Source organism: Triturus cristatus, chromosome 1_2, assembly GCF_964204655.1.
Source record: "Triturus cristatus chromosome 1_2, aTriCri1.1, whole genome shotgun sequence".
NCBI classification, from domain to species: Eukaryota; Metazoa; Chordata; class Amphibia; order Caudata; family Salamandridae; genus Triturus; species Triturus cristatus.
Window position 1 is genome coordinate 515520625 of NC_140580.1, and position 15154 is coordinate 515535778.

General features: G+C 44.0%; 1 protein-coding gene across 1 annotated transcript in view; it reads left to right on the forward strand.

The window, feature by feature from the left end:
• The window catches only part of ADAM12 (ADAM metallopeptidase domain 12), a 2563649-nt gene that overhangs the window by 1701442 nt on the left and 847053 nt on the right, over positions 1-15154 (forward strand). The window lies entirely within an intron of this gene.

Below are 15154 nucleotides of genomic sequence, written 5' to 3' on the forward strand. Positions count from 1 at the left end.
ATAACAGACTCCGTTATAGTAAGTTATAACAGGATGAGAACTTGCAGTTTTGGCTGTATGGGAAATAAAGTTCAAGGTTAGTCCTACGATACCCATATTGGAGGTAGTGAGAGTGTAGAGGGTGCATTACCTGCATTGGAAATCAGGGGATGGAGAAACAGATTTTGCTGGCATTAAGTACTGGAAGTCAGGGTGGCCTCATTAAAATCTCACAGTGAATTAGTGAGAAGCAAGCACGGGTGGGAAAGGGTTCAAGAACCATCACCGACTTGTGATTACTTTAGCTATAAAACTAATTAGGATACATTATTTGCAAAATGAGACCTAATTCGGTACATAAATAAAATAATTCTGTGACCTTTTTATTGGTCTCTGTTTCTTTGAGAGTTCTGCTTATTTTACTTGTTCCAGGCTGTGCCTATTTTGATCTTAGCCACTCAAAGGACCACAGAATGCTGCTGATGGTAACATGTAACTCCACTGGCCTGTTTGTGGAAATATTTCAGTAGTTACAGATTTGAGCAGGAACATACTTTTGTCGTTGGGTTAAGTTGATCTGTTGCGCCTCTCTGTATCCCAAATAGTCCCATCTCTTATTGAATATATTAATCGGAGTCTGTGAAGGAATAGTTCATCTACACATGTAGGTACAGATAAGAAATATACACAAGAAACATCCCCAAATTAATAAACTTATGATGATAGCAGATGGCCATGCACATATTCCAATATGACATTTAGTGCCAAAGCAGGAGTGGAAAGATTTGTTTAGGATAGGTGGCCATGTGTCCTATAATAAAATGTTGCCACTAAATAATGACACAACTACAAAGGTTCCTTTGAACTATTGAGAGAGCAGGTACTATTGAACTTTGACACTGGGTTTCTAGAACAGAGTGCAGCCTGGCATAAAGCACTTCAGTGCCTCATCAGGGTTAGTAAGCACTATATAAATTCAAATACAATTAAAATGATTCTTATTGGGTGAGCAGATTTGTTTGCATGGCTCGCCGTCTACCTGTGTCACATCTCACCTAACAGACAAGTCTACTGGCTTTACTTTAGGCTGAAGGTTATACTGCCCTCTGTTACCTTTCAGGCAAGCATTTATTAGAGCATTTTGTTTCCACCCAGTTTATCCTTTACTGCTCACTTTTTAAATTGTACTAGACAATAGATCAAATGCTTGGCACTGTTGTGAATATTAAGGAGCTGATGGTTGTCCATGATTAATATATTTCACTAGTGAGAACTTAGTAGAATATATCGGGGAAAACACCACAATTACATAGATGAAAACTTGAAATAGTGCTGTAGGAACGTGTAATAAATGTATCTAATTTTGTCATACTCCCCCAACTTTTGTATGTTTGGATTTGCTTTCTTTAGAACTCTGCACTTTTCTTCTGCTAAACAGTAGTGCTAGTGCTGCCTCTCTAAAACATGTTTTGTACATTGGAGCTCCCTCTTTGGAAATGCTTATTTCCTGCTTAGTTTTTAAAATCTGACTTAATGGTGAAATCTAATTTGTTATTCAAAGAGCAGACCTTTGTAAAAAAAATATGCATTATGTTACCTTAGCCACAATTTGCTGAAAACCAGTTCTGTCACTCTTCACATCTCCAGAGCTGGAATACACATCTTTTCTTGGGAGAGTTAGCATCTGGCTCAGAAGATAAGGGCTTACCTCTGGACCCACCAAGGAAAGGCTAATGAGTGTTAGCTATTCACTACTTAGCACAGATTAGTTATCTGGGAGTGTATAAGAACCGTTGGCAGCTTTAGCACTACCTCTTTTGACTTGGAGATGCCAGAGAGGGTTTTTCCTATTCATTATAAGGGCCCTCCTAGACCACCCGTCCCCAGTAACAATTGGGAGGGGGGGAGGGTACTAGTTCTGCCATCTGTCACACCTCTAGAGCAGGAATTAGTGATTAGCTATTGAAGAGTAGAAAGGAGCATGACAGCTTTAGCACTGCCTCTTTTGACTTGGAGATGCGAGGGAGGGATTTTTCCATTCATCCTCAGAACCCTCTTAGACCCATCCACAGAAGGAAGGAAAAACAGTTTTGATCCTGTCTGGTAATGGAGTTGCTAAGAAACTGAAGGCAGGCCTGTCTGTTGGTGGCTGGGCCCGGCCATCTGGAAATAAGGGCTCCTGGGCATTTTTACAGTAAAGTAAAGAGGAAGGGCTGCAGAAGGTGGTTAAGAGAATGAGAGAAAATTGTTAGGATTGAGAGAGAGAATTCCTCCAGTAACTGGCTAGTACACAGAATACATTTGGCACCTCCCCCACCTTCTCAGAGTATTCCAGGACCTTGAAGATTCCATCTAAAGAATAAGGCCCTGCTGGAAGAAAAATCCTGACTTCTGACTCCTGCTGAATGAAGAGCACTCTCACAAGGACTCCTGAATCCTGCTGGCACTCAGGTATTGGAATTGCTGTCCAAGGGTCAAGTGGTAGCCTCCTGTTTACCTACTTCAGGCAAACAAAAATCGGAGTGACTCCTGACCCCAAGAGGACCCAGCTAACTAAAGAGGACTAAACGCTGCAGGAGACCAGGCTCTAGAAACACCTGGTACCCAGAAGCCTGCCCTCAGGAGCTACAGATTGCAGTACTAACCTGAACCTGCTTTGCAGGACGTTGAAGACTAAGGGCCTTATTACAACTTTGGCGGTCTTCGGCTGGGACCGCTTCTGCTGTGGTTCCAGGAAGACCGCCAAGGCTGTGGAGAGCTCACCAACCGGATTATGACTTTACTTCATGGCGGGAGGGCGATGCTGCAGCCGTCTCACAGCCATGGTATGTTAGGCTCATAGGAGAGCCTAACATGCATAACGCCACCATGAGAGAGCAGGCAGCACATTCCTGCATGATGTGGCATGTACCATGTTGTGCATGCCACACCGTACAGGAACAAGGGTGCGATTCCAGGGGGCACAGCATGTCACCCCCCGCATGCAACCCTAGGCCCAGAATCTGCATGTTTGCCAACCTTTTCATGGCAGGATTCCCGCCATGAAAAGGGCAGTGGATATGCAGCTCAGAATATGCTCGGCGGTGCCATCATCGGCACCACCAGCAAATTCAGGCTGTTGTCAGACTGCCGCCACAGCAGGATCAATAAATACAGCAGAGGCAGCGGCCTTGTGGCTGTCCCACTGCCACACTCATACTTCGGCGGATGGGTGGACCGCCGTACTCTTAATAAGGCCCTAAATCTGAAGGTAAAACCTTTGACCAAGACTACCAGCTTTATTTATCAGACCTTGCTCCATCCTGGTCAGCCAGAAATTGTGCTTAGGTCCCCGAAATCTGTTGTTTTTCCATAATACTTGACTTTTACAAGATGCTTTTTCTCTTAAAATTTTAAAAATCCATTTTATTGGATCCCCCTAACCTGTTTTGATGGTCTTGGTGTTTTCCACATTCATTTTTTCTCTATTTTTCGAAATTGTGTTGTTTACTTTGAAATTGTTAGTAGTGCTTGCATTTGTTTCTCTGTAGATTTCCTGAAGATTGTGCCATAGCAACCAGAGTCGTATTATAGAAAGTGCCCGTAGGGCGCTACGAGCATGTGCACCCACTTTGCAAGCCCCCGGGGGCACTTTGGAATTAGAGGAGGGGCCACAGATGCTTGTGCGGCGCTTTCTGTAATACAGATAGTGCTGGCGCACATTCAGCACCAGCGCTACCACCACAGGGTGTACCCTCATTTGCATAGGGGCGTGCCCCATGCTCATGAGGGAATCCCTTTGCATCTGTGCCATATTACTGATGCGGGTGCAGAGGTAAAGAAACTGTGAGGGGGTGCACAGACAGTACGCTCCCTGATAGCAGCCTTCTTGAAGGGGTGATGGGGGTACTATGGACTCCCTAGACATCCCCTTGCAGGCAGGTGCAGTGACTTACTGCACCTGCCTGCACGGGGATCTGTAGTCCCCCTCAAAAGTGCAGGTGGGTTGCCGCCTGCACATTGAAACACGGAGCGGCTGCATTGGGGCAGCTAATTCAATGTAATATGGAGAACTCTCCTTGTTTGCGCAAGGTGCACCTTTTAAAAGGTAGACCTGGTGCTAACAAGGAAAATGCACCTCATTTCATAATACGGTCCCAGGAGTTTATCAGAGATTTTCAGAACTGTATTTTAACCAACAAACGTGGAATTAATGAGTTGGTAGGGATGGCCCTTCTTCCAAATGATTAAACCCATTTCTGATACTGGGTAATTACAGTATCTCGCAGCATTGGTAGCATTGGTAATTCCGGTAGTGACTGAAAAAAGAAATACATTACATTTTCATCTTGTTTCACTTTTTTAAGTAGTTGCTCCAGCCCTGCCATACTAGTTAAATTTTCCATCATTTTGAATCAACGAAATCCTTGGAGAGAAAGAGGGTTCATGTCCCATTACCTATAATTTGGCAAAGAGTCTTATTTACTTTTCATAGCATTGAACTTCTTATTACTGGCTTTTGCCGTGGAGTATTGTACAAGGTAATGGAGCCCACAATAACCCACAACGTGATTCTTTACAGATTCCATAAGCTGTCCAAATCACCAGGGCCCCCACTTCTGAAAAAGAGCAGTTTACTTATGAAAATGTCTGTGTCCTTTTTATTAACCTTTTCTACCAAGCCTTCAAAAGTGCCCTTCTGCTGAGACAACACATTCCAGATCCTGGGGTCTAGTTTTGAAACCTGATAACACAGAATTTCCCATGTTTCAAGTAAATAATGGAAACCAGATGTTTTAGAATAATTACAGAGTTGTAAAATATAGATTAGGTTAGAGGAGAATTGCTGTTTTCCTTTAGTGGTGAATTGTGCAAATGATTATCTATGAGTGTGTTATTTTTGGATCTCCTGAACTAAAGAAACTGGTCTTAATGAGTGTAGATAAATTAAATGCAGTGCTTGAGAGAATGTTGCTATGCAGCCGCACTTTGACACACAGATATTCTTTGGACTGCTGGTTATTGCATGACATTTTCATCGGCTTGGCAACAAGCGCAGCTTCCTAGTTAAAAAAATGCAAATCCGACCATGAAGTAACAGAATGTTACACAAAAGCTATCTAAGCACGTTAGTTAAGAAGTATTGCTTTAAATAGTTCCATCGGTTTCCTGTCACTTCCCCTTTATTTTAAGTGTATTGGAGTTTGGACAGACTACTACCTTTACTTCTGGATTACATTAATCTGCACACGGTAGTCCTCTACTGCATTGGCACAGACAAACTGAAAATCAATGGAATGCTGCCCGAGGATATAACCATAACAGGCACAGCATGCGTCTTTATGTTACATCATTTTGCTTTTCACCATCTATTTATACACATATAAAATGATAATGGTTTGGCTTCCACATCAGTTGAGGGTGCAATTAATGCTGCATTGGAATAGCCTGGGCATCGGTATTGGCTTTGAAGGGGTTTAGGCAAAATGTCGCTTCCTCATTTTTAGGTCGAGCATTCGAGACCTCTTGTATATACTTTAGTATATACTTATATGTGTATTTACTTTGTGGGCTCTGAAAATCAGCCCTAGGACTTGTCTGCTTCCACTTAGGGACTTTTTTTCTGTTAAATTGCCTCTATTTAACCGTCTTGATAGAAAACGACCAGTAGAGGTCAGTAAAATACCAGAATTGCTTTCTGCTGAGGGACTTTCTTTTTTAAAATTTTTCTGGCAACTGCCTCTATTTATCTTTCTTGATAGAAAACGCCCAGCAGAGGTCAGTAAAATACCAGAAACACTTTAGCATTCTCTAGATTCCAGTCCATAGAAATTGTCTTCCACGAGCACCCGCAGATATTAATAGTTTTTCCAAATCTTGTATTTTCAGTGATATGACCACCGAAGGCCCTGGTTTTATATTAGAAACAGAGCTTTGGACTATACCATTTCCTACTGAAAGGCAATATTTCTCTCCATGTGTTCCCATACCTGCTGTGTCTCGCAGTTTGGTGCTTACTTTCCCTCCATGTTACAGAACAATAGTTGTTTCAGCACCCAGTCCAATGTGCCGCATAGCTAAATACATATCAGGTCCCAAAGGCGAGACCGATCGCATTGCAAATGCTTGGTTAGTGGGTGGTGTGGGGAGTAGACAGGGCTCTGAGCAGGTGCCAGATGTCACTTGCTTTGTTTTCGCTACCCAGTAAAAGATGGAATTTCCAGACTACTGCCTCTACAGCAGGGGTCTTCAAACTGTGGGGCGCGACCCCCAGGGGGGCCGTGGAGTGATGCAAAGGGGGTCGCGCCTTCCCAGTCACACTTCTGCCCAGGCCCAAGGGCTTTGTTCAGCCCCCCCCCCCACACTTCCCCCGTCCTGTGTCTCAGCCCGGGCTGCTGCAGTGAAACTTAAGCTGCTGGGGGCTCAGCTGGGCAGTGTCTGGATTCCTATCTCCGGCACCCCGTGTTTTTTCACAGGTCTTTAAAGACCATTTGCATTTTAACATGCCTTTGTAAACTGCTTACAGAGGCTTAGGTTTTTTTGCTGGTTCCAGTACCCCCTGGGTCCACACTGTGCCTATTCCTTACATTTGGATTTTACATTCACTGCTGTAGTGTGAGAATGCATTTCATGGAAAGGAATACAAAGTTGGCTTCCTGGGGGCGCCCTGAGTGAAAGTTTATTGTGCTTTTGAAGCACCTGCTGCAGCGTAGGCCTCACATAAATGTCAAGATAACTTGTGTGATTAATTATCTTCCTGGAGAGAGATCAGAATGTTGTATAGTTGAGGTTTTGACTTAGGTGATGTTAGTGCAGAGGGTTAATATGCCTGCTGCAAAGAACGTGTACCAAGTAGATTACAGAGTGTGTATGATGTGAAGAGATCAGCAGGTTACTGCTTTCAAAAGAGACATCCTTTTGTTACTTGCAATTTATAACTTAAAGTCCTAATAGAGAATAGTGAGCTATTAACTTTCATCCTAGAACAGCATGCACACTACAAAGAATACATTATTAGACCATTGATTAATGTTGCAAAAAGGGTTAATTTGGCTAGAAATCAATTCTTATTATTAAAGGAAACTCCCAACTATGCTGTTTCTTTTTCGACTCTGAGTTTGTGCTTCTCCACACCAAGCACTCTTGAACTATACTGCCTACCAGTATGGATGACATGTGACTCCTATACTTTTAGTCCTTTGGCTTATGTAACATTTCCTATACACTGATTTACACACTTATGATTGATTGTCTCTGTGTAATGTGTGTGTGATGCAAAGTGCTCGGACACCCTACACTGGTATGAGTGGCACTATATAACTAATTCAATGCTTCTGAGAGTGTGGGGTTATGGAGACTTGGTCACTGTTAAAGGGTGCTAGTGAGAGAATCCGTGGTGGGGGTGGTCATTGTGGGGGGCACCAACAAACATTGTCGCACAGGGCACCACCAGCACTAAAGCCAGCCCTGGGAAGTATGCACAGATAAGCGCTGAAAATACCGCTTTAGGTGACTGCTTTTTTTTGTACCGACTGGGCCACCAAAATAATCTGCTGGCAACCCTAACCATAGGACTGGAAGTTTGTTGCAGGATCAGCACATTATTTATTTCCTTCACCCTCGATCCCCGATTAATGCCGCAATAGTTTAACTTAGATATTAAAGTCTACGCCCCCGTCAATAACATCCTGAGTTACTTCATGGGTCTGGGAATGCACCCTGCATTCAGACAACTCATTCCTCATTCTCGCCCTTTATTGTCACGCTCTCACCTTGCACTCACAGTGATCACAATGCACTCACACTGATCACCATGCACTTGCACCATTCACCCGCTCACCTTGCACTCACAGTGATCACTCTGCTCTCAAAATGCACTTGTCCTGCTCACACTATACCTCAACCTGCAGTCACACGAGTACACTACTCATCCTGCACTCATGTGACACTTCACTCACCTGTCCCCCTCACTACTCAATATGCAACTCACTCAAACAAGCCCATCAGTTATCATACATTCATTCATCCCATTCTGAACTTGCATCCGCACCCAAAATGAGAGAGGACAGCAAGGGAGTGAGAGAATTTGATTGAAGAGGTCAGGGATGAGGAGAAATGTGAATTGCCGAAGAGAAGTGTGGACACGCAAGAAGTGAGTGTGATCCAAAGGAGAGGGCTTCTGTTAGAACAAAGGGGAGATGTGAAAGAGGAATGGGGGGACTGGAGAGGTGTAAGATACAAATAGACAAAAATTTGAATGAAGAGACGAGGTGAATGAGAAGTGCTGAGGGGCACGGGAGGTGACAGGGCCAGAGAGGCCATGAGATAAATGTGAGAGACTGTTAGAGATGAGGGCAGTGAAAGGACAGAATGGCAAGAGGTGATTAAAGGTGAAGTGAGAGGTTGAATGGGGAGAGTTCAGAAGTTGTAAAAAGGGGTGAAAGAAAATGACCTGCAAAGTGAGAGAGGGATCCGGGGTTAGGAGAGGAGAGAGGGATGGAAGGGAGGGGGTGAGAGGAAAGCTGCATGGGTAAAAGGCTTAACTCTACACAAAACCGCCAGGGTTTTAAGGGACCCCTGCTTCTTCCGGTCAGGGCCAGGTGAGCTTCTAATGTGGCAGCACGTATTGCTGCAGAGTGGAAGGCCCTTCACAAAGGTTGACTTGAAATCTTTCTGATGATAATTGCTGTATTTTGGTTATAAATGGGTACTGATTGGGTGAAATCTTTCCTCAGCGTTACTGTGTGTAACAAATATCAAAATAATGAAGCAATGCTATCCCAAAATACGCGGCATCACATAACCTTATTTACATTTTCATCCCACGCAATTTAGTCAACAGGTTTAGACATTTTTGTCAAGAGGGGGTCCTTACGCCTCAAAATGTTGACAGGGGGGTCTCGGCATCCAAAAGTTTGAAGACCTCTGAGTTAGGGGCTAACACAGGTGCCAGCCAGGGGCGTAACACAGGCCCCCACATTCCCCACAGTGCGGGGAGGCCCCCAGGCTCCAGGGGGCCCCCTCAGCACTGCACTTCGGCCGGGGAGCTCCAGGTAGAGTCCGGAGGAGCCCCTCCACGTACCTTGCAGGGGGGCCCCCTCAATTATCGTTACGCCACTGGTGCCAGCAGCCCCTGCAGTGCAGGGCCCTGTGTTACACACTTCCCAGATGAGCTGGTAACTCCTTTCCAGTCCCACTCAAAAAGAATAAATCTGTGTCCTCAAGAAGTGTCAAGTGATTCCACTAATCAAAGCCAATACCGGCTTCCGAGCTCCCTTTACATTTGCAGATTGACTCGCTGTGCACATTTACATTTCTTTCAGGCAAGCAGGCCTGTTTAGCTGTCTGCCCGCTTTCATTTTCACAGGAGACTCCCTGCCCTACACTGAGGCTGAAGCATTTTAGCTCTCAGAACTAACCGTCCAGGGATGGTTATCTTTTCACAGAAAGTAGGGGAACAGTTTTCCTTAAATTAAACAAACATTTGCAATGCAAGAGGTCTCGCATTTGCGAGAGTGACAGTTATTGGTATTGTAAATGACAATGGGCCAGATGTACGACGCTTGCATTTTGCTACTTGCAAATTGTGTCACTTTGTGACTCGCAATTTGCGAGTCGCAAAATGCAATGTACAACAGTGTCATAGACACTGTTAGCGATGGGGTCGCAAATTGCATACCTCATCAATATTCATGAGACAAGCGCAATTTGCAACCCCATTGGGAATGGCTAGCACTCCCAGGGATGTGGCCTGCTGGGGTCAGCAGACCACCATGTCTGGGACTGCATTTTTACATAAAGCAGTTTAAAAAAAAAAATATGCAGCCCTTTTTCCTTAAAGGAAAACGGGATGCATTTAAAAAAAGAAAAATTAAACTTTTCAGTTTCATTTGTTAAGGACAGGCAGTAGTCCCTGGGACCACTACCTGCTGTTAAAAAATATTTCCACACCCATTCACAAAGGGGAAGTGGTCCCCTAGGGACCCTATCCCGTTTGCGAATGGTTTACCACCTACTTGTAGTAGGTGTTAAACTGCAAGTGTTTTGTGACCGCAAATGCGGTCGCAAAACAATGGTACATACCATTTGGACGCCCTTGGCATGCCCCCTCCTAATAGCGAGTCACAAATGCTATTTTGCGAGTCTCTGACTCGCAAAATAGCGTTGATACATACCACCACCGTTTTTTGGGGTCGCAAAAGGGTTGAATACCCTTTTGCGACCGCAAAAAACGGTTGTACATCTGGCCCAATGTCTTTTAGCTGTGTGTTTTGGTTTGGAGTGCAGTGGCCTTTGGAACCTTGTAAGTGTTTAGCTATGCAGAATATTGCCCTGGGTGCTGTGCAGCTTGGGATAGAATAGCTATACAATTACTATACAGTGGATTATACAGTCTGATTAATGAATATGAGCTAGATTTTTAAACAGCATTTACTCAGTGCATGCACACCAGTCTCAAACTACACCTTGGACAGTAAAGACCGGAGAGTAGCAGTAGCTGCAGAGGTTTATGGTGACATGGATAAAGAATAAAAGCATTGGCCGTACTGTTTTATTCCAGTCTCTTTCAGTTCTAACGCATGCACTGCAAAATGAAAGAAACGTGTGTCACCGAGGTTGTTTGACAGTAAAAAAGAAAATCCCCACTTGTCCTCAATGACGATTCTTCTCCGTTCCTGGCCTCGTCCCATTGCCTCTGGTTTCTTTGGCAGTCCCTTGTTGATGGAAATCCTTGCGTCCTGTGAACGGTAACCCTGCCTGGCTGCGCACAGGGGACTTGGGAAGTGACAGGGCTCACACCGCCCGAGGTGCAGGAAGAGTGGGGAATGGCCTAGGCTACCCTGGCACTTAGACCCGGTGCTATTGAGTTTCCTGCCAGGTAGTTTAGCAGTATTTACATGACACTCTGTAAATACATGTCCTATTTCTTTTAGCTGATCATGTCTGAGGGATATGCATCGGAATCAGCCAGCTTGAAGCCTGTGTTTCAATCTGTGTGCCTGGGCCAAAGTGTTAGTCTGGTGTAGCCGAGGTCCTCCGCGCTCAGCATAGAACCAGGGGCGATAGTTACCAATTGTCCAACTCGATACAATTTAAACAAAAAAAAGTGTTACTAACAAGCCGAGCGACCCATGACGCTGAGCAATGAACAGCCGAAAAACACCTCACTGCTTTATTACAAGCGTGCTACGCTACAAATCCGAGCCACCCTGCTTTATCTTCCCAATGATCTTTAATTTTCAGTTTAGTGACTTTCCTCACCGAAAAGTGTGTGGTGCAAGCTTTCGACAAGAGGCTCGGCTGAAGGGAGAAGGATCATTTGAACTGCTGCTGCCGCCCGTCATGTCTGCAGGGGCTCTAGAGATCTTGGAGCTACGACGAGGCAACACAACAGCGCCAATGTGGTCACGTAGAGAAAGCAGGCGAACATGTTAGAAGCCGATGACCTGCTGACAATAGGAACATGGGCACCATTGTTAAAGTGAAAGTGTGTCATTTTGCCACTGTTGAAAATAAAATAATTTTTAAATGTTTATTTAGGCAATCCTCACAGCACAGATGAAAGGTGCACAGCCACCATGCAGTGCGGTGTGGCCCATTAAAAAAAATGTATAATATTTAAAGTTGAAGCGTGACGTCGCAGTGCTTAAAAAAAAAAAAAATGTTTGTTAACATCATTGTGGCGAGCCACGCATAAAGAAAGGTGGGCAGCAGCACAGCATGTCCCGCTGGTTAAAAAAAAAAAAGTAGTTGCGAAAGTCATTTAAGAAAATAGTGCTCAAAGACTGTAAATAAAATATACCGACTAATAACACACAAAAGAGGGGCAGTCCTCATGGGAGGTTACAAAAGTAGAACAGGCAGTACTAAGGAGGGAATACTAAGGCTATTGACGAATAAAAAGTAACCATTTAGAAAGGACAGTAACATGAGCCAACTGAAAAGAGGGGCAGAAAATGTGCAGAGCTTCAAGTCCATCCCTGAATATAGCATGTCTCGAAGAGACAGCGCAAGCGCTGTCTAGACAAGAACTAAAAAGTATGGGCAAGTCCTGCCCTTCTGATCTCGGCCACTTTGACCACGGCTTTACAGCATTTTCAAAGAGTGGCTTTTCAAAGTATTTAGTGGAGAATGCTAAATACATTGTTCTAGCAGTCTCCAACAACGCTGACTTGATTGTTTACTGGTTCATGGATCCACATCACAACTCATATTTATTTTGTACGTTTTATTTCATTACCATCTGCACAAGGAGCAGAACTTCGAACCTTCCTTGGCAAAAATTTTATTTGAGCACGCACTCCCCATTTATTCACAGCATGTTAAACATCATCATAAATCCCATTTAAATTCACGAGTAGTTCATCACTTAGGGGCATGCTGATGTATCAAAACAATGCTTTTGTAAGTCTGTTTCTACAGTTGTGTTTGGTGACAATGTAAATAACATTACAACATATGATTCTTTTGGGCCTGGTGTTATATGAGACTTATTATTTTATTGAAATTATATGAAAAAAAGATTTACATATAAGGGCTTTCAGTCGCTCCTCTTCATCTACTGGTTCCTTGTGTTCACATTTTTCTTCCGCCTTAATCAGCATACATCATGGGGAAGTCGGTCTGTTTACTTCAGCCACTGGTTAACTTCTCTGTGAGAGACTGTACTCAGCTGCTTTACAAGAAACACATCCACATACAAAGTAATTCCCTTTAGTGTCAGTGATTACTATGGGAATGTGTGCTTTGATTCCAAAAGGAGAGAGTTTTTTTTCTCTTTAGATTGATGATGTCCCGGCAGCTTCCTAAATAAATAAATAAATTTTGCAAAAACCATGAAAAAATAAAACAACCATTGATAAAGGCAAGAAGCAACCAGAAAATTCCAGATCTATTGGCTATGGACAGTGCAGTGGCAGCCTGACTCGACTTTGGAGGAAATCTAATGTTAGAGGCATTACGCACACAGCACACAAACATCCGACGCTTAGGCGTGGCAGCGCGCTGCTTTTGGACCGGGGGCACAATGGTGCATTGGCTGCCACTGCAGGAGGACGTGTAGTTATTCAAGCGGCCCGCATGCGGCGACTGGCACCCGTAGAAACTCTTCAATTCATATGAATGAATCGCCTGATTGTATACACGGTTCAACAACACCTCGTTTTTCATTTGTCCTGAAGAGGCTGGAATAACAAAGCCGAAACGCATCAACAGACAGTTGTATTGGAGGAGCCCTCTTTTAATTTAGGTCGAGCCTCTGCAGCGCGCATGCGATGTCTACAAGACCTATTGTTATCTCCTCTATCGGCTTTTGGCATGCCCATGAATTGCCATTTGTTCGTTGTTGTGCCATTTAGAAATACAGGGCTTTTATTGGTGCATTGGGTATGATTCTCCCGCCTTTATGTGCATGGGTCAAGCCCAGGTGATTTCACTCATTGTTTGCTTGCGTTGGCCATCCCAATACGTCCTCGCTTCCTCCTGGTCATCCTGATCTCCCCTTTTATTTTGTAGGCTTTCAACATTGTTTTAGGCTTTCAGGCCATTTCACGGAGCAGTGCTCTGTTCGGCACCTGCAAAGTGGCAATTTCGGTCCGGTAGATGTTGAGCCATGCCTATAGCTCTAACTCAAAAAAATGCGAGATCTATTGCATTTCTAATGTTTGTTTTGTATTGAATTTAAATGGGCTAATGACTTTTGGCGCACAAATTGATACAGCTGGAGATAATTGGTTATCTCAAAGTCGCGCCACATATAGGCTACCTCCATTTGTGGACTGTGTGGGAATTGGCAAACACAGCCACTTCTGAATAATTGACAGGAAGAACGAGAAGAGTGAAAAGAATATATGTTTTGGATATATATATACAATTTTTAAATTTATTTTACGTTTGTTTATGGTCAAGTATATGTATATGTAAATTGGATGTCTTTTTCGATGTATAGCAATGTTATGTGCGACACTAAGCAAAATGTATAAATTATGGGGAAGGTATTAAGTGTAACCCTGAGTGAAACACAGCAAATAAATATGCTAGAATTATGTGAAAGCATCTACTATTAATTAAGGTAATCCAGGATGTAAAATACTTTTAGAAATTCGTTCCTTCATATCTATCTATTTTTTGTTGCTTGTTATTTATATTTAGCCCTAGTGATGTGGGAATATTAGGGCTGACCCCTATATGGTTTGTCAGTGCAGTGGTGGCCGACACCGATCGGGGGCAGGGGCACGGGGGCGGAGGTTGAGGGGATGTAAAAAGAAATTGAAAAAAAACGTACCTGCTTGCCACATCTCTCCTCCGTGTCCCTCGTCGTCTCTACCGGCCAGAACAAGAAGGAGGAACATTGCAGCATTGGCTCCCCTAAGCCAATCACAATGCTTCAATGCAGCATTGTGATTGGTCTGAATGCCGTGGTTCGGAGCTCAGACAAGCAGTGGGAGCCTAGGCATGTTCTCCACTCAGGCTGCAATGCAGCCTGGGTGGAGAACATGCAATGTGTGGAAGAATGTTTAGCCGGCCGTTCATGTGCACTTGGAGTGGGCAAACCACTCCCCCCAGCTCCTGTGTGAGCAGCCCAGCCCCGCCCCACCCACAAAGCTGCAGCAGCAGGAGAACATAAAATGATAATGATAATATTGAGTTATTATCATTTTATGTTTCTTTATTTCACTGTTGCGTCGCAGTGGGGTGACACTCCTCCACCTTAGCAGATGAGCCTCCACTGGCCCAGTGGCGTAAAATTAGAGCCTGCAGTGCAGGGATGCCTTCAAGCTCCAGGGGCCCCCCTCTGGCACTATACATGGGCAGGTCTGAGAGCTTCCGACCAGGACCGAAGCGTGGGGGTCCCTCTCCATTTACTTTGCAGAGGTGCCTCCTCAAATTGCGTTACGCCACTGGGTATGCCTATGCTTGTTGGTACATGTTCTTGAATTCTGATTGAGTACTTACAAAAAAGATTAAATGGTCGTGCTCAATGTAGCCCTAGCTTTTGTGGACTTCACTTTAAAGCTGAGTGAAATAATCAGCACGTGTAAATCTCTACTGGTGCTCATTGCCAATCATTTTCAATGTAGTTGAGGAATAGTTGAGTGCCTTTGTGATTGTGCAGTGACTAAATTGTTTGGTAGGACTTTACATGCTCCTCTCTCTCTTTCTTTTTAAATCAGTCTGTCACCTTGAGTGTTATTAG